The sequence below is a fragment of the Cynocephalus volans genome, chromosome 1 (assembly GCF_027409185.1).
Source record: "Cynocephalus volans isolate mCynVol1 chromosome 1, mCynVol1.pri, whole genome shotgun sequence".
Taxonomy (NCBI): domain Eukaryota; kingdom Metazoa; phylum Chordata; class Mammalia; order Dermoptera; family Cynocephalidae; genus Cynocephalus; species Cynocephalus volans.
The window spans coordinates 205,671,761-205,693,125 of NC_084460.1; the positions used below are offsets into that span (position 1 = coordinate 205,671,761).

At 41.6% G+C, this 21,365-nt stretch overlaps 1 protein-coding gene and 1 pseudogene across 1 annotated transcript in view; both read right to left on the reverse strand.

Moving 5' to 3' along the window:
* TMEM163 (transmembrane protein 163) overlaps nt 1–21,365 on the reverse strand; it is a 233,641-nt gene that overhangs the window by 203,305 nt on the left and 8,971 nt on the right. The gene's annotated exons all lie outside the window — the stretch shown is intronic.
* Nucleotides 14,021–20,637, reverse strand: LOC134387868 (Y-box-binding protein 1-like; annotated as a pseudogene).

Genomic DNA, 21,365 nt, shown 5'->3' on the forward strand with positions numbered 1-21,365 from the left:
GCCTGCTCAGGCTGCCATAACAAAATACCACAGACTGGGTGGCCTACGCACAGAAATTTATTTCTATCACTTCTGGAGACTGAAAGTCCAAGATCAAGATGTGGGCAGGGTCAGTGTCTGGTGAGGGCTCTCTCCTTGGGTGGCAGATGGCTGCCTTCTCTGTGTCTATACATGGCCATTCCTTGATGGATATGGATGGAGAGAGAGAGAAAACAAGTCTGGAGTCTCTTCTTGGAGACTCAAGGGCACAATCCCATCAAGAGTGTCCCACCCTCATAAACTCATTTATACCTAATCACCTCCCAAAGACCCCACCTCCTAATACCATCTTATTGGGGGTTAGGGCCTCCACATATGAATTTGGCAAGGGACACAATCAGTCCAGAGTACTACCTCTCTTCTCATCATGATCCTAGGCTCTTACCCACCCCACTCCATCACTGCCCTAATGCAAAACACTCCCAGAATCCATCTTTCTTCCCGCACCTATGTCACTCTCCAGTCCCATGTTTCCAACTGACCTCAACTGTTCCATTGTCGAAGTACTGCTAGGTCGTAAACCCAGTGTCAGCACACTGAAGTTATCTCCATCTCCTCTTTGCCTCACCCTCAGCACTGCCACCAGAACTATCACGTCTTCTCTAATCCCGTATTTCTGTTTGAGATTTTGCCATTGCCCCCGTCTCCCAGGCCCTGGAACTCTTTTGCTCTCTTTCTTCATCCAGAAACCTTTAGTATCAGCAGGTACTGGTATGGGCCCTACCTGAAGAGTAAGACATAAAAAGCAAAATAAATTGTAAAATTGTTTTAAAACTCCACCAATTTCAGGTGATCAAAAACAACCAGAGCCTACAGCATAATGGAGCTTCTAAAAACTAACATGAACTTTCCCTACATTAATGTGAATTAGTGTAAATTCCGGAGGTTGCAAGTTCACTCTATTTCCTGTTGAGGACATAACTTGGAGGATACCTCTAGGCACTGCTTTACACGGGACACCTGCAGCTCTAGAAAAGGGTTGCCAAGATAGTGGGGTCCAAAAGCCATCCTACACGAGAAATAGTTCAAGAGTCTAAGCATGCTCAGTCTTTAGAAGAGCAAGACAACACAATAAGCTGACGCTGTAGATCTTGTAGAAAATGGAGATTCATCCTGTGGTTGACAGCACAGATTCTAAAGTCAAGTAGACCAGGATGTGAATACAGTCTCTCCTGCTTATTAGCTATAAGATCTCAGGAAAGTTTCATAACTTCTCTGGGTCTTAAAATCTCTATGTACAAATGGGATGATACTGCTACCTCAAAGCACTGTTGTGAGAATTAAGTGCACTCATGTATATAAAGCACTTAGTGCAGTGCCAGGCATATATGCACTTACTAAATATTAGCTAAGAGAGATGGAAAGAGTGAGGGGAGGGAGACAGAGAGGGGGATTAATGAGAAATCGGTTAACAGACACAAAGAATGATTACATATTGGAATGATGAATAAGCTAACTATCCTGATTTGACCATCACACTTTGTACACAACTATTGATGTGTACAAAAAAAGTCAACTTTGTACCCCACAGATATGTATAACCAATTATCCCTCAATAAAAAAAATTTAATAAATTTTTTTAAATGTTAGCTAAGAAAATAACTAAGAACAAGTAGCAAGAAAAAGGAAAATTTCAACTGACCATCAAAAAGATTTTCTATAATTAGGGTTGGGGCAACGTAAACTGGGTCTCAGTAAGTTACCAGAATCCCAATACTAGATATAGTCAAGCAAAGGCTGCAGAACTACTCGAATTGACCTAAAGAGGATAGAAAATCTCTAATGTTGGCAATTTAGATATGGTGGTGTCTGGAAAGAAGAAACCTTCCCACTGCCAAGACAGCACTGCCAATACTGGAGAACTGAAGGACTAGTGTCTTTAGCAGGGTGACTTTATCACTTAAAGGTAATGAGATTTACTTACAACTAAGAATGTTCTTATTTCACCAGAAATAAGTCACATCTGTTCTTGCTTAGAACAAAAAATAGCCATCTTTTGTAATTTAAAAATCATTCCCTAAGAATGCTTTCTTTATAGTACAAGCAGAGTTTAAGCTTCTGCTTTCAGAAGACTAGTAGATCAACTACTCTGTAATAAGTAACTTTTCAGTTCTGATACTGTATCTCTTCATTCACACTAAAAAATAACCTGTGATAAGATCTGAACTCTCACAAAATGACTATGTATACACATTACTCTTCAAAAAAAAAAATAGCAAAAGGTACCCATTTTGAAAATGTACTTCATCAAGCAAACAAAAGTGACTGACCACTTAAAAATGCTACAATGGGACCTGGTTAGCTCAGCTGGTTAGAGCACAGCCTTACAAAACCAAGGTCACGGGTTCAGATTCCTGTACTGGCCACCCACCTATAAAATAAATAAAATGCTACAATGTTTCTAAGGGCAATTAATAGGAATGCTAGAAATCTTCCTGGGTAAATAAAGGCATAATGAAAAAGGTATCCAGGTAAGGAATAGAAACTCCGCGGTGTTCTGGAAAGATAGAAATGGTGTTAAAGTAGTTTTTGATCTCCTCAAATTCTCCCATAAAGACCTCAGAGAAACCAGGATAATAAAAATGAAAACTCAAGCATTTACAACAAAGCCAGGTGAAATGCATTGCCACAGAACATAACATAGGAACACTGAGCGCTGTAAGATATGCATACCGTCAGCAGCGATCAGGAAGAAGCAAAGGGAAGAAAAGAAGAGTCCCCAAATCCCTGACAGATAATTACTGGAATGAATGGCAGGTCAATCTAGGAAAGGTGGTCAAAAGTGAGAGAAGGCTTTACAAGCTCCAATTTGTAGATGAGTACATGGGAACAGTACAGCCTGATGATGCTGAAGTGTCTGTGCTCTATGAGTGAACAACTCAAAACTCCCTCCCGGGACAGAGGCCACACTGAGAAGAAATTATTGGGAGTGGAATCCAAATTGAGCAGGACAGAGACAACAGGGGCAAAGGGAAGCTCAATCATAATGGAAAATGAGAGCAAAGGAGACAGACACAAAGAAGGAGGCCACATTTTTAATCACAATGGTGGGGAAAAAAAAAAACAAGAAGAAGAAGGAGCTCCAGACCCATGATGTTCAAAAAGCTCCTTAAATTTACCCTTCCTCATAAAAGTACAGTAAGGCTCACTTCATGTAAATGAATGACAGAAAAAGACTGCACTCAAATATCATACAATTAAGTAAAAAAAGAATGAGAAGCTACATATGATGTGAACACAGCAGAAAAACATGCTCATGAAACTCGTACAAACTCTAACTTGATACCTCGAAGCAGGCAAAAATAAAGAAACACAATAATACATGTATAGGAAAAAACACATAAAATCATAATTTAAAACTTTAGAAATGTTAGGTTCCAGTCAAGATGGTGGAATAGACAGTCCCCAGTGTCACTCTCTCCCACAAATCAACCAATTTACAACTACAAAAATGTAACAACAGCCAAGCTGGGGCTGCTGGAGCTCAGTGGTGAAGAGGAGGAGAGACCTATGGAGTTCATGAAGGTGGGAGAAACCACGATGAGAGAAAGAAAAAACTGCTCTCAGCATTTTGGGCCGCAGCTGCTTTAATGCTGGAGCACATGGAGCAGGAGCCGGCAGAAGATGCAGCTGTGCCCTTCAGATGAAGTTACTTGGAGGTGGAAGGGGAGAAGAGGACTTTGGTGGCCCCCAGGACAGCAAGACTACTAATAGGGTTCCCGCGGACCCATGCAGGAGCAAGGAGCCAGAACAGCTGAAAAAGGGAGCCATTCAGAGGTCCGTGAGTCATCACAAGGGACCAGCATAGGGCCTGTCCCATGGGAAGTGTTTGGAGCACAGGTAGTGGGGGTGACAGGCCCACTGGGAGAACACTGGGACATGGCAAGGACAGCCAATCGGCCCCCCAATCAGCACAGGACCACTCAGAGGAGACTGGTCAGGAATGCAGAATTGCATGGGGTGCAGTTTGATGAAAAAACTCAGGCCCAGGTCAGTTTCTACACAACCCAGCTGCTCTGGGTCTCTGGAAAGCCGGAAGTATCTGTAAGGTCAAACATTAAACACTGAGCTGCACAAAAAGCCTTCCCTAGGGAAACAGCAGCAAAGCAGCAATTTAGCTCAACCACACAGCTCAAGTACTGGTTCCCACAGGAAGTTCCCCCGTGTTAGAAGCAAAGAATAAAAAATTAGTTCCAGCCCAGGCACATCACCAATGTCTTGGGGCCCACCAGGAGACATGAGGTATGGAGCCAGGGGCATGACTCCTGCCTACAACCACTCACACTCCCAGCACCTTGGGGCCCCGCCCAGGAACCAGAGGATTGGACCTGGGGACCAGGCCCCCCTCCCACAACCAGGCTCACCACACAAGTGCCTCAGGGCCCACCCAGGGACCCAGGGACCCAGGGTATGGAGCCGGGGACTGCAACCCCCTCCCACAACCAGGCACACCTCACCAGCACCTCGGGATCCACCCAGGGACCTAGGGTATGGAGCCAGGGGCTGGACCCCCACCCACCACCAACTCACCGTGTCAGTGCCTCAGGGCCCATCCAGGGACCTAGGGCATGGAGAAGGGGACCGGAACTCCCTCCCACAACCAGGCACCCTGTGCCAGTGCCTCGGTGCCTGCCCAGGGACTCAGGGTATGGAGCCAGGGACCAGACCACCTTCCCACAATCAGGCACACCATGCCAACACCTTGGGACCTACTCGGTGACCTGGGGTATGGGGCTGGGGATTGGACATTCTCCACAACTAGTCATACCACCAGCACCAAGGAGCATGCCAAAAACATCTCCTCCATGTGGGTGGCCCACCACAGCCACCATGATAACCATGGCTGCCGCAAAGGTGGCTAAACACCACAACCACCACGCAGACAGTCCGCCAGCCACTGGAATGCGTTAACACAAGGAGGGTCATCAGCAGAGATAAAGAAATGAGGAGGATGTCTCCCTCCACAGAGCCCATTTCAGAGTGACAGAAGACGCATCTGCTCTATGATAGTACTGGGGGACCTGATCACACCTCTCAGCATTAGACACATCATTTGGGCAGCAAATCAACAGAGTAACCATTATTCTCTCAGAAGGTGAGAAGAAATCTAGGGTGATTAGAGATGGGAGGGGGGAGGAAAAGGGAGATGAGGAGGGATTGGACAAGGGGCATAAAGAATAATTACGACTTGTAACAATATATATACTAGTAATATTGATTTGATCAACATATCTCAATGTTGAGCCCCCAAAATTTGTATAATCAATTTTGATTCAATAAAATTTTTTTTTAAAAAGATAGGTTTAAGTACAAAATGCGTTAGTTTATGTAAAGCACTTTGCATAGTATTGCCCATACAGAAAGCATTCAATAAATGCTAGCTACTATTGTTATTATTTGCCATTGAAAACAAGTGCAACCAAGTCTCAATTGTCTATCAAATTAATAAATTATCTATGTCCTAAAAAAAAAAAACTTTAGAAATGTGTGATTGTAGTAATGAAATATTTAAAAACACAGAAAACAGATCTCAGCAAAGTCTTAAAAACTAAAGAAAATTTTCACTTCAACAATGCAGAGAAAACTAGAAGGAACATAGAGCAAAAAAAAAAAAGCTAATACTTTTAGAGAACTAGACAATGGAAAGGAGGAAAACTTTTAAAATAAAGAAAAAACAATAGACAAAAAGAATTTGGGGAAACAAGGAGAAATGACAGGCAAAGGAGACCAACACACATACATTAGAAATCCTTAAGGAATAAAACCAAAGCAATAGAACAGAACAAATACTAAAATCTATAATTAAATAAAACTTTTCTGAAATAGAAAGACATGAAACTACACCTTGTAAGTTGATCCAGAATAGCCATCACCAAGACAAATTATGGCAAAACTCTTGGACATTTTTTTAAAAAGTCTAAATATTGGGACATATTGGAAAAAGATCAAGTCACTTTTAAGAGAAGGAAAATCAGATTGTCATCAGACATTAACAGTAATGCTTTATGCCATTATACAAAGGAGTAAAATACATAAGATACGTGGGAGAGAAAATACAAACCAAGGATGTTATATTCAGCCAAATTCAAATATAAAGGCCACAAAAAAGATATTATAAACATGCAAGAGCTCGAGAAATATTGTTCCAATGAGCTCACCCTGAGGAATCTAGTGGAGAAAAAGCTGAAACAATTATAAGGATTGCCAGTGACTATTAAAAATATATTTACTTGTAGAACTAAGATGAAATGATAGTTCTTAGGAAAACAGTAGAATATGTAATGTCTATACGATCTGACAACACAGACGCTGTATGATATTTTAAAGTGGGAAGAAACATTGAAGAGAATATACAAAAAATAAAAACTAATATATAAAAGTATATAAACATACTCATAGGAATTATATTAGAAAATAATAAATTCACAAATTTTCTTATAGGTAGGCTGTGAGTAAAAAGATATTATTTCAAATTAGATGCTGTGGAAAAGAGAGGGGAATGGAAAGAAAAGGTTGTTAATTCATAGTAAAGAACCAATAGACAATAGTAACAAAAAGAAAAGAATGGGGGAGGGGAACAAAGGGTGTCCTATAAAGGTACAGACATAACAGCAACCATTCATTCATCTGAACTTTATCTTGTATAGCCTCTTGCTGTGTTGCTCGCCTGAGATTATTTTGTAAGATGACTTTACAAAGATTACTTTCTAAATTCACTGTATTTTAAGCATACAGTGAACTACACAAGAACAAAAGAACCAAAGTATTATCCACCCAGTTTTGACAAATCCTAACACTTTACCATGTTTGCTCCAGAACTTTTTTTAACAAACATTACAGTTATGATGGAAACTTTTTGCATATCCCTCATTGACTCCTTGTCTCTGTCCACCCCAAGATAGCCACTGTCCCGAGTTTAATTTGTCACTCCTCTGCTTGTTGTTATACTCCTCTTTTGTATCCACAAGCAATAAATCATATTACTTATGATTATGTAATTGATAGGGTCACACAACTTATTTTTTCCTCAGCATTGTTTTGCACATCTATCCATGTTAGAAGTTCTAGTTCAGCAGTCCTCAGTGAGGCAGTTCTACATCCCAGGGGGCATGTTGGAAATTTATAGTGTTGTCTTTGGTTGTTACAACTCTGGACTGGGAGATCATGGTATTTAATGGGTGGAAGAGAGCCAGGGATCTTAATATCCTGAAACATTCAAGAAAGTTGAGCACAATAAAGAATTTTCTCTTGTTCCATAGAACTTTCAGATAATCCAAAAGGTACTCATTTAGGTGAAAAATTATCTGAGCCTAGAACTGAACTCTATTTTACTTACACAGGAGAGGTTTTTTGTTTTGCTTAGTTTTAAATATATGCTGATTTTTCTAGGAATGTAACCACCACGTTAATCAAAGGAAGAGTATGTTTGATTTTTATTCAGACATTCTCAAAGAGTTATAAAGCAATTCAGAAAATTTGGTCACCAATGGCAACTCCACTCAAGGTATTCAAAATGCAACACAAACCATTTGTATCATTCTTGTAGCTGTTATATTCGTAATGATTCTACATATGCATATCAGTAAACCTATTTAGCCCCTATTTCAAAATGTTATACAAAGGAAAACGTCAACAATACAGTATGACTCTTTTCTTACCTCTATTAGATCCAAATTTATTCATTATATGCAGGTGTAAGCAATGAACTACTTAGTTGTATCTATAAATATCATCATACCAGGCATTTATATATTTAAATATATGCTTTGTTTCCAAAATTACCTTTTATTTCTCCATTATATTACTTTTAAGATATACTATTTTTGTAAATGGTGTGTATAGATAGAAGTTCATTTTAAGATAATAAAATAGGTATGATAAAACATTGGTTATAAAAAGCATACACTGGGTCTGATAAAACTAAAAACTCCTGCTATATATAGATCCACTGTATTAAGACACTGCAATATGTCTACCAAATTTCCTGTTAATAGACATCTGTCTCCCTCCTAGATTTTTGCTGTTACAAATAAAAGTGTTAGAACAGTCTTGTATATCTTCTTGTAGAAGTTGTGTGCTTTGTAAATATCTTCTCCTAGTCAGTGGTTCATCATTTATTGTTTTGTATGGTGCCTTCTGATGAACAAAGTTTTTAAACTACTCGTAGTTAAACGTATTAATGTTTTCCTTCATGGTTTGTGCTTTCTATGTCTTAAGTTTAAAAATCTTTCTTTACATTCAGGACAAACAAACAGTCTCACATTTTCATCTAAAAGTTTTCAATGCTTGATTTTCAGATATAGTTTCTTATTCACATGGAATTTACATTTGTACATGTGGAAGGCAGAAATTTATTTTCGTTTTTTCTATGGGACAGCCAGTTCTCCCAGGATCATTATTTTCCTCCCTGATGTGCAATGCTACCTTTTATATATCCAATTTCCATATATGTGTAGTACTATTTCTTGACTCCCTATTCAACTTCCTGGGTCTATTTGTCCCTGAAAATATCACAATCTCAACAGGTCTAGTTTTAGAAGTTGTTCTTGAAAATTATCTTGACTATTTGTATTAGTCTATTTCTGTTGCTTATAACCAAATGCCTGAAACCCGATAATTTATAAACAAACGAAATTTATTTCTTACAGTTTGGAGACTGGGAAGTCCAAAGTCTAAGAAAGATCTGTGAGGGCCTTCTTCTGGGTCGTGACTCTCTAGAGTTTCACAGTGCAAGAGAAATGGCATGAGCCAGAGTGAGCTAAACTTCTCACTTGCCCTCCGTATAAAGCCATCAGAACGATGTTCATAACTCCATGAATGGATCAGTGCATTCAAGAGAGCACAGTCCTCACAATCTAATCACCCCTTAAAGGCCCCACCTGCTAAATACCATAATTAGATTTCCCATCTTCTAAGCATCATTACAATGGAGATTGAGTTCAATGAGTTTTGGGGGGACATTCAATCCACAGCACTGTTCTTAGCCCTTTATTCTTCTCATTTACATTTTCGAGCTTACCAACTTTACTGAAAAAAACTATTGGAATTCTTAGTGAAATTGCATGGATTCCGTTTAATCTAAGGAGAAATGACATCTTTATTTTATTGTCTTCCCAATCATGAACATGGGATTTCTCTCTTTATTCAGATTTTGTTTTGTGGATTTTAATAGCATTTTATAATTTTCTCCATGAGGGAATTGTACATGTATTAGATTTATTCTTTTTGGTTCGTTACTATAAGAAATGGTATCATTACAAAAATTAAAAATTCTATGGCTGTGTTGCTGCAATATAAGAACATATTTGATTTTTGTATATTAAACTTTTACCCATCTACAGCAATCTTGCTGAAATTTCTTACTAATTTTTTTTTTTTTTTTTTTTTTTGGTAGCTGGACATTATGGGGATCCAAACCTGTGACCTTGGTGTTATAAGGCTGAGCTCTAATCAACTAAGCTACCCAACCAGCCCCTACTCCTTCTAATAGCATCTGCAAAATCCCTTAGTTTTTCTGCATAAAGTAAACTATAACACCTATCCATGAATAATAATGGTTGCTTTTTTCGCTCTCCAATCCATATACTTTTATTTCTTTTTCTTGCTATAATGCACTGTCTAGGACATATGTATAATGTTGAGAAGAAGTGGTAGTAGCAGTCATCCTTATCTGCATTCTAAGATTTTAAGGGACTGCTTCTAATATTTACCACTTACAATTTTTGCTTTAGGTTAGCTACCCTTAACGAAGTTAAAACAATACCCTTCCTAGTTTGCTAAAAGTTTTTGTCTGTTTTGACTTGAATTCTATCAAATGCTTTTTGTATATCTATTGAGAAATGCTATAATTTTTCCTCTTAACTTACAAACATGGTGAATTACATAATAACATTCTCATTACACCATCCTACATTCCTAAAATAAACACGTGGTAATGATGTTTATTTATTTATTGTTTTGTTATATAAACACAAGGAGATTTAGTTCACTAAAATCTTATTTAAGATTTTTGTTGTCTATATTCACGAGCAATACTGACCTATAAATTCTCTATTGTCTTTGGTTTTGATACCAAGGTAGGATTAGTTTCAAAATGATACAGGACACTTTTCTTCTTTTTCTGTGGAACAGAGTGCATGAGATTGGGATTATCTAATCCTTGAATATTCGTAAAAGCACTTGTAAAACCAGGTTTCTCAGCCATAACATAATTGCCATTTGGGCCAGATAATTCCTTGTTATGAGGGGCTAACCCGTGCATCGTAGGATGTTTAGCAGCATCCTTGCCCTCTACCTACTAGATGCCAGTAGTACCTCCACTCTGAGTTGTGACAACCAAAAATGTCCCTGACATTGCCAGATGTCCCCTGGGAAGGGAGGAGGGTGCTCTCACCCCTGGTTGAGAACTGCTGGCCTGTATTAACTTTTCTAGTGGTCATGGACCACTCAGGTGTTTGTTTGTTTGTTTGTTTGTTTGTTTCCCTTGAGCCAATCATGGCAGGATATTATTCTAGGAAACTATGCATTTCATCTAATCTTTCAAATTTATGGGCATAAAATTATAAATAATCTCTCATTTCCTAAATTTTTCTGTATTGCTAATTACACCCCTCATTTCATTTCTAATTACCTTTAATTTGCTCCTTTTCTTTTTAATCAGTCTTACTAGAGTTAACCCTGTTTTATCATTCTTAAACAGCTTTTACTTTGGTGGACTTTATCATACCTTTTCCTCTTTCATTTATTTGTATTCTTAAATGCCTCTTTTCTTCTATCTATCTGGGATTTACTATATTTCTCTTTTTTAGCCTCTTGCTTTGGACAGTTTTTTTCATCAATCTTCAATTTCTCATTAAGTTTTAAATATTTTTTAATATTTAATATATTTTTCATCTTTAAGCCACACAGAAATGTGTTGCTTAATTTTCCAACATATAGCATGACATACAGTGGTATTTTAGTTATATTTGATTTCAAATTATTATTGCATTGTAGTCAGAGAACAATGTAAAATATAGATTCTTAGAAATTTCTTCTTCTTCTTCTCCTTTTTTTTTTTTTTTGTGGAGGCTGGCCAATAAGGGAAACCAAACCCTTGACCTTGGTGTTACAAGGCTATGCTCTAACCAACTGAGCCAACCAGCCAGCCCCAGATTCTTAGAAATTTGATGAGCCTTCTTTGATGATGGAAGTGGTCACCTTTTATAAATGTTCCATGATGATGAAACATACTTATTGGCTGCATGCTTCTATATTGACCCATTGGGTCAGTGTTCTTTAAACTGAAGGATACAACCCATTAGTGGGCATAAAATTAATTTGACAGGTTGTGACCAGCATTTTATAAAATGAAGAGGGTAGAAATCATCAAAGTGCATGTTTTTTTCACATTCTAAAAACTCTGAAATCAAGCAGTTAGCACAATGAACAGCATGACAGAGTTCAATGGCAGTATTTTTTTTTTTTATTTCCTGGTAGCACAAAAAATCATGTTGCATATTATAATCAAAAGTGCATTAGTTATGATGATATTTAATATATATACACATAACTTTATGTTTTAGGTTACTTACTACGAACAGCAGTCAAAAATGTTTGAAAAACACCAAATTACGTAAGCCAAATCTTTAATATCGTCAATAATTTTCTTTTCATCTATCAACTAGTAAAAGAGGTACGTTAAACTCTACCATTATAATTATGATTTATCCATTTCTGTCTATAATTCGATCAATTTTTGGTTGGGTACTTCAAGGCTTTGTTGTTCGATGTACACAAATTCACAAGTGATTTATCTTTTGGGTGAATTGAATCTTTTGTTTATGTAGTAACACCCTCAATGCCTAATAATTCTTTTTAACTTCAAATCTATTTTCTCTGATTAATATAGATACACCAACTTTCTTTTCCTAGTATTCACCAGATATAACTTTTCTATCCTTGTACTTAAGCATTCTGTGACCTTATGTTTTAAATTTATCTGCTGTTAACAGCATACACCTAGATTTTTAAAATGTAATCTATCTCTGACTTAATCCATTCATACTTTTTGTAATTACTGAAACGCTTGGATTTGTCTCTGTATTTTATTTTGCACTTTCCATGCTTTTTTCTATGCCACTTATTTCACTTCTGTTGTCTACCGAATGAGGTAAGTTTCCTAATTTTTTTTCCTGCTAATGCTTTGAAAGATATCAATCCTTCCATCAATTCCAAAACAGTTTCAGACGCACTTAAAATTATTGACTGTTCTCTATTTCTCCTCTTCTCTGCTTCTGGAATTCTTATTTGTTTATATCAGAACTTATCCTATCTTCTACGTCTCTTAGTAAACATGAAAAACAAGGATCACTTTTTTGTACATTCTGGATAAGTTCCTCAGTTCCATACTTTAGTTCATTAGCTATTTCTCATCGGTTTCTGATGCACTTACTATATTTTTCATTATAAATTGTTCTGTTTGACACTTTCAGAGAAATATGACAGGATGGTTCCTCGCTTCCTAGCCCCATTAAACTAAGAGTAGATTTTTATTTATGGTTTTATTTATTTATTTTTATTATAACAGTTGATTGTATATATCTGTGGGGTACAGTGTTGAATATCAATACCTGTGTGCAACGTGTGATGCTCAAATTGGGATAATTTTTAGTATATTTGACAATATACAATGAAATCATTTTTCATGGCTCTTTACCAATTTAAAAGTAGATTTTTTAAAAACCCATTAGGAAAAGAAAATTAAAGAGGCAACAAAAACAATTTTTAGAAGCTAGATACCATATGGGCAAGTGGTAATTGATTTAACAGACTCCAGAAAACAAATTCCTAACTCAGCAATGTGAAAGCAAAAAGGCAACCCAATTTATACTTTAGGACACCCCCTCCCCCCCCAAGAAAAACACCCAGGAATTACAGAAATTGGTAGCACAATATAATGAAGAGAAGGCTGACAATAGGGAGGTTGGTTTGAAGCCTATTTAAAAAGCAATTATCCAGACTCCCTCCCCAACTCTGCACAGAAAGGCCATACCCTCTCACTCCCAGCTCTCCTATCAGATGATGGGAGGGTTGTTCTTTGGAGAGCGCAACAGTCTCTTGTTTGAGAACACCTGACTCAGCCAAAGGTGGGGAAACCAAACCGCAAGTGGCTGACCAACTAAAGAATTTCAAACAGGATGCTGAAATCCCAACCTTCATCCACAAGTCAACTCCCAAAATTCAGGCAGTCAGGCATTCACCTTCCAGACAGAGGATCAGAGTACCCTTTTCTGGGCAACCTGGGAAGTATCCAACTGGAATCTTCTAACGAAGCAGTCCAGTCACGTACCTACACTGAACACCACCCACTTGCTCAGAGCTTCAGCCAGCCTTTTAATTACCCATTCTTAATACGCAGACTAACCAGGATCACCACGCACAGGATTCTTCCCCTAACATGAATGACTAAGTCCAAAGCAACAGAAAGGGAAACAACAACAACAACAACAACAAACACCTCAGAGGAAGACATCACAAGAAACAGAAAGTCTTTTATTTATTTATTTATCTCTTTATTTGTTTATTTATTTATTTGTTTTACAATTATTTAAGACCTTTATTAACAGGTGCTTGCAGTTCGTAGACTATTTTGAAAAAAATCAAGTTGTAAACTTTCATTACAAATTAAAAATGAAGTTCTTAAAAATCTCGACCAGATATTAAACAATTTAAAAACTTTTAAAGGTGTATGGAGAAAAACCACGCTTTTTAAAAAAAAACACGTTTGTCATTACCAAAAAGATACGTTTTTAGGTAAAAACAATAACAACCCCATGCTGCATAGAGAACGCAGACAGGTTCTAGTTACCTGGTCAACAGGCAAGAACAAGCACCTAAGGTCTTCAGCTTCAGTCTTCTGTTCACTGCTTACCGCTGGAACTTCATGCTCATTTCTTGCTGCAGGACTACGCCGGGTGATGGCAGAGACGTAAGCCGGCCTTCACTCAGCCCCGCCCTGCTCAGCCTCGGGAGCAGGCGGACTCGCAGCTGGTGCAGCGGCTGCTTTCCCTCTTTGCCGTCTTGTGGTTCAGGGTTTTCTGGGCGTCCGCGTGGGTAACTGAAGTTGCGGCGGTCCCGACCTTGCGGTGGCTGCTGACCTGGGGTCTCATCTCCTTGGCTTTCCTCGCCCTCCCATTGCCATCCTCTCTCGGCTGCCTTCGCCAGGAGGGCCCCTGCGGCACCGTGGTTTATGACACCGACACACACGCTGCCTCCCGGTCCACCCCGCCGTCCCGCACCGCGGTTGTCAGCGCCCCAGCACTTCGCCCTGCGCACGTGGCTCGCAATGCTGGTGGACGCCCACGGGGTCCCCGCATGTGGGAAGGAGGGAACGTTAGCCGGCGCTAGGGCCGCGGTCTTGGGCCTTCGGGAGCCCCCGGTCCCTGGGTCTTTTCCCCACTGTCACTGTGCTGGTCATTCTGCTGGTAACTGCGCGGAGGACCCTACCACGTGGACAGCGTCTGTAATGGTTACGGTCTGCGGCGTATTTGCTGCCTTGAACCGGACTCCACCCGGCCTGTAACACTTGCTGCCTCCGCGCCCTTTTCTCCTTCAAGGACATGAACCTCCACGGTCCCTCCGTCTCCTGCACCGCAGAGGCTGGTGACAAACACATCTTCCTTGCTGTCATTCCTGTTGATGAAACCATATCCGTTCCTTACACTGAACCATATTACTGATCCCAAGAGCTTCGTCGCGATGAAGCTCTCGTCCCCGCTGGCTTGCGCCGCAGGTATGAAGCCACCCGGCCAGGGCTCCCCGCGCCGCTGCCGGTGGTGCCAGCCTTGGTGTGGGCGGCACGGAGGGCGGCGGCGGCTGCGGGGTCTCGGCCTCGCTGCTCGGGGTTGCGGTGATAGTGACCAGGCTGCCTGCGCAGCTGCGGCTCCTCCTGGGCATGACGGTCACTAGGCCCGCGGCAGCAGTGGGGCTGCTCAGGGCTCTCTGGGGTCTGCTCTCCGCTCCTGCTACAGATCGAACTCAGAAAGTCTTTTTTTTTAACTATCACAAATATTCTCAAGAACAATAAGAAAAGATCTATTCAAAAGATCCATAAAACAAGAGTTGGTTCCCCCAACTAGGCACGCTGCCACAGGGCCCACCTGGGGTCCTGAGGTATGGAGCCAGGGACCGACCCCTCCTCCCACAACCAGGCAAGGAGCACTGCCAAAACACCACTTCCATGTGGGTGGCCCCCACCACAGCCACCACAACAGCCATGGCTGCTACAAAAGCAGCTAGATGCCACAACCACCACGTAGATGGCCTGCCAGCCCCTTGAGTGCACTGTCACAAGGACAGTCACCAGCAGATACCAAAGAAAAGAAGAGGATGTCTCTCTCCACAAAGCCCATTCCAGAGTGACAGAAGAAGCATCTGCTCTATGATAACAGTGGGGGATTTGACCACACCTCTCTCAGCATTGGACAGATCATCTAGGGAACAAATCAACAGAGTAACGATTACTCTTTCGGAAGGAGAGAAGAAATCGAGGGTTATCAGAGGTGGGAGGGGGAGGGAGAGGGTAATGGGGAGAGTGTGGATAAGGGGCTTAAAGAATAAGTACAATTTGTAATAATGTATATGCTAATAATATTGATTTGATCAACATACATCAATGTTGAACCCCCCCAAAATATGTATAATCAATTATGATTCAATTTTTTTAAAAAAAGAGTTGGATGATTTCTAAAGTCAGACAATTAAAATTAACTTGATAGTAGAAATGAAAAGCTCAATATAAAAATAGAAATATAAAGTTGAGGAAATTTCCCAGGAAGTAGAGCAAAATGACAGAGAGAGCACAGGAGCATGCATGAATGAAGGAGACCCCCCACCATAGCAAATTCTACACAAAGGATTAGAATTCAGAATAGCTTAGGACTTTAATAGCCACATTAGAGATTATAATAAAATGGAGCAAAATCTTCAGAACTCTTAAGGAACATTATTCCTTACTGAGAATTTCCTATCTGGCCATCAGTCAAGTGCCAGGATATACTAAGTCATTTCAGGCAATACTGGCTTGAAAGCTACACTTCTCCTGTGCCCTTTCCTAGGGAGCTAGAAGAAGAGGTGTTCTCCCTGAAGGGAGTAAACCAGAGAAGAGGAAAATAGGGTATCCAGGATACAGGAGACCCAACATAGAAGAGAAATAAAAGGAATCCCCAAAAAATGGTGAAGGAATGGGCTGTGATGTAGTTGTATATCAGGTAGAAAGGGCAACCAGATGGATTAGAGGAGGTCCAGTGGCGACAAGAAAGATTTCTTCAAGAAGAAAGTGATAGAATTATATATGCATCTGAAAATGTAACATAGAAACTGAGGTTGGAATAGAAATGCTGAATTAGAGCTTAATAAGAAATAAAGTCAGAGAAAAGTAAACATAAGAATAAACAAAACAGGTATTAAATCCAGAGAAAATCAAAAATTGTGAAAGACAGAAGTAATCATACTTCACCACATGGCTCAGTGAACAAGATTTATATAGTCATAATGATGAAAACCATAACTATCATGTCAGGATGGAAATTCAGGAAGTCAGCATGTTTCTGTGGGGCCAGGAGGATAAAAGAGTGCGTTATCTCCCTTTGTTTTGAGAAGTCCACAAATAATGTCGAACCTTGAAAACAGTCAAAAATTAGCATTGGAAGCCTGTTATTTATACGTATATTTATATGAATAAGTAAGTAAAAGAATCAGCTACAAGAGGTAAAGTGATTGCTGGGGTGGGTGGGGAATAAGTAAGTAGAAGAATCAGCTACAAGAGGTAAAGTGATTCCTGGGGTGGGTGGGAAATGACAGAGAAGAGAGAATGGGGACTGTGATAGTTCTTAACTTTTCTAGAACTACATCCATGTTAGACTTCAATACAAAATAACAAAAATATATTTGGTTATTTTCCAGTTGCTCTTTTCACTGTCTTCTCTTACATGTGTTTGGTTCCTTTCTGAATATCTATCCATATTAAATATATTTATTTTACAGATTTTGTCAGATAATTCTTGTATTTGGAATCTCAGTTCTAATCATGCCATGTGCATGGCTCTCAGTCGTGGTAGACCCTTTTCTCAGGAGCTTTCTAATGCTGGATTGTGAGCTCATCTTTGGTAGGGCTGCATCCATGGGACGCCTGCTGGCCTGGGCTGAGGTTCTGCACTGGTTTCTTTCAAGTGCTCCTGGGGTATTTCCAACCTAGGACCACATCCATGTTAAGACCTCAGCCTGAGGGTTCCCAGGCTAAGTGGAGTGTACAAATCCCTAGACTGGATGTGTGTCTCCTGGCTCTTCCTTCAGGACCTGGGCACACTTTCCCCAGCCGCCAGGAGGGAGGGATGCTGATAGCTGCATCCCTGTCCTAGAACTGCCCTCTACTCATGGAAGCTGCCCTCCCCCAAGATTACACCTGGTCCTGGGGCAGCCCACACCAATGACTGGTCAGGCCCCCGTACTTCAATTGGACGACTCTAAAGGGCCATCCCAGCTTCCAAGTCCCTATGGGACAAGCCTCCAAGGTAACAGCACTGCAGTCCCATTTCTCCCTCTGCTCAATTCTGCTTCCCTGGCTCCCTTCCAGGTGTTATTCCTGAGACCCTCTGCCAGCCCCCACCCCCAATATACCTCCTGCAGTAAATCGCAGAGTTTCAGAGAGTCTATTTCCTGAGGAATTCACCTTACGAAAGATCCAAACACAAACTGATATGATGTCGGTCTCATGGTTATGAATTCCAGTGGAGGATTCCCCGATCCTCACCCCATCCTCACCCCACACAGAGCTACGCTGAGACACACAAGCTTTCTCATTGTCTTCCTGGGCCAGGGGGTGGCTATGTTTATTCTGGTCCACCTTTTCATGGAAGGCAAATGTCTTTTAAGGTAGATGCCTTTTAAGGCATTTACTTTATTACGGTATCTTAGCTTTCTTCACCTGCCTAGCGCTGGCCGAGACTGTCATGGGCTGAAATGTTCCTCCCCAAAATTCATATGTCGAAGGCCTAACCTCCAGTACCCCAGTACAGAATGTGACTGTATTTGAATGTAGGGTCTTTAAAGAGGTGATTAAGTTAAAATGAAGTCATTAGGGTTAGCCCTAATCCTGTGTAACTGGAGTCCTTATAGGAAAAGGAAATTAGGACACAGACTCACACAGAGGGACAACCACGTAAAGACACAGGGAGAAGACGGCCATCTGTGAGCCAAGGAGAGAGGCGTCAGAAGAAACCAACCCTGCCAACACCTTGATCTCAAACTTCTAGCCTCCAGGATTGTGAGAAAATAAATTTCTAGAAACAGCAGCTCACTGTGCAAGCCAGCAAGTCTGTGGTACTTTGTTAAGGCAGCTGGAGCAGACTAATGCAGCCGTGTCCCATCCCTGTGTGGATATTATGCCCAAGCCCCTCTCACTGAGACCAGCAACCTTCCCCCACTCCCATCCCAGGGCAGCCTTAGCTTTAGCACTGATAGCTCTGATTTTCATCTCATTATCTTGGGAGGAAACGGGCTCCTGGGGTCTGTAGACTGTCTTTACTCTAACAGATCAGATGCCCTCTCTTGAGCATCCCTGTGTGTCTAATGGGAAGGTTGGGTACCAACCAACCCATTGCCCTGCCATTTGCTCTGGCATCTAGAGGGTTCACCTTCCCATTAGACCTGAGCTCTTGAAGGAGAAAGACCGTTCCACTTCTCATCTTCTTTGGTATCTGGCACAGCGGACCCTCCTTCACCACCAGACACTCACTAAGGACTAGAAGAACACCCTCACCAGCTGGAAGGAAGATGGGCATCAGGCACAGAAGATGGTGGAAAGTGAGAAACAGGTTCCTATATTGGAACCTGTTCCTATATTAGAACAGGTCTTCTATATTGGAACAGGTTTCTATATTGAAACCTGTTCCTATATTGGAACCTGTAAGACGAGGGTTCTTTCCCCATCTCTGGCTTCAGCCATTCCTTCCAAATCTCAATACTCCTACATCTCAGAGCACAGCACAGGGCCCCAGGAAGTAACTACTTGTCCAGGAGGATCTACACCTTAAATTCATCTTAAAGAAGCAATTCCCAGAGGACGAAATCACAGCCCTGGAACGTAAGCAGACCAGAAAACCCTTTCTCATCCACCTGCCTGACAAATACAACTAGAAAGAGAGGCAACAAGAAAACCCCTCACACGTTTCCCAGGGAACTCCTGCTCATTTGGACCCAAGCGAGGAGGGACAAGGACACACCAGGCCTGATGAGATGAGTCCAGCTGGGGCTCGCTGCCCAGCCGCCCTGTGTCACTGCCACAGCCGTGCAACTAGGACACCCTCGTGCTAATGCACCCTGGCTATACTTTTAATTAAACACTGTGTGCAGAATGCACCGAGAAGGGAGGCAGAACAGGCAAGCAGCTGCACAGATCCCTCCTCCACTCCCTGGCTAGAAACAGCAGCTCATTGTGAGCATGGAGACTCAGGAAGATGTGTTCTCCTAAGAGCATCAGGCAAGCCCCTGTCAATAGAAGCCAGATCCTTCAGTCCAAGAAGAGGCAGAGGTAGGGGAGCGGGGGAGCGGGGTCAGGATAAGGGGAGAGAATGAGCTTCTGCATCCCAGCTATTCACAAAGTGGAAGAGGCCCGAGTTGCAGCTTCCCTCCTGGCTCCCACTCACCTAGGAAAGCTGCCATTCCTTTGTTTGGGATCTTTACTTACAAACACACATCCTTGACCTGCTGCAACCATGGTGACCTCAACAGGGAGATGTCAAAACTGACTCCAGCCCAACCAGTATCTGAGTGCCAACTGTGTTAGGGACTAAGGACACAGCTGGAGAAGATGGGGCCGGGGCATGGAGGAGTGTATCTTAATGCAGAAAGCAATAACAGACGACTCGAGTATCATACATCAAGTTTCTGATCTATGGGCGTCCATGGGACTATAAGGAAAAAAATATCATTGAAATCAGCTTGGAGGGCCACAGAACATTTCCTGGAAGAGGTGACATTCATCTTGATTTTAAGGGATAAGTAAAATTTAACTGGAAAAAGAAGGGTGGAGGTCAGGGACAAAAGGCATCTGGGACCCAGGGAGGAGCAGGGGTGTGTGTATGAAAGCAAAGAGCAGGACGCAGCTTTTGGGGAACTCCAGGGAGCATCTTCAGGCTAAAGAAGGACATAAGCTGGGGGAACGGGAGGAGATAAGTCCAGCCAGGAAGAAGAGGGACCTCGCGGTAAGAAAGGGGCCTGGCTAACATACTACTCGGTACTCCGTGTGCTGTCAGTGAGCTAGCAGCACAGGGGTGACAGGCACCAAATCTTTGATGATAAGACCACAGGGCTATGAAGGCAGAGCCCAGAGGCAGGGACTGCTGTCACAGTGAGGTTCCCAAATGGCATTTCTGCCTGTTCCTCCCTCCTAGTTTCCACTTCTCAGAAGCAGCCTCTGTAGTTATCACTCACCACGCACACTTACAGGGAGAAATTATCCCACTCGGCACCACCAGGATGTGGCTCACAAACTTCCTGCCCACATCCCCCAGCCCACCACTCCATCAGCCAGTTCAGCAGCAGCAGGCACAAGTCCATTGGGAGGTGATTCCTGAAGATTCTCCACACCAATTCCACATCATACAAAACAGTGAAAACATTAGCCTGTGAAGAGGCCTGTGCTGGTCAAAAGGCCAGCAAGGATAAGATGCCATATCTGACATAAGTGACAACTGGAAGTGTATGTGGTCACCACACCTGGGCTTGTACCTGCACAGAAAACATCTTGAAGGACACACGAGGTATGGTAACAAAGGCTGTCTGTGGGGGTCAGAAACTGGGAGAGAGAGACTTCGGGATGGCACAGATATTGGCGTTATGAACTTCTGGCCTCACGAATTTTGATCGTGTGTATGTTCTGATTTTTTCAGTAAAATAAATACAAGGCCAGTGAGCTACTCTAAGGATCACTCTATGAATAGAATGTAAACTGCACATATAAGTCTTTGGTTCACGGAAGTGTTTCAGGAGTGGAGCCCTTGGTGACACAAGCACAAGAGACAAGGGCTTCACAACCTCGTTATCCAATGGAGGAGGGACACAAAGGCAAGAACCGTGATGCAGGAAATAGGGGGTGTAATGGATAAAACCACTCTGGGGGGTTGAGACCATGTGGTTGGGAGGCCTCTCTGTGCAGGTGACCTGCCAACACAGAGTCTGCCATGTGAAATCTGTGAGAAGATGAGCTTGACCAAAGGACATGGGCTCCAGCCCAATGAGAAGTAGTTCAGGGTGTCTGAGAAAGGGGGACAAAGGCCAGGTCAAGC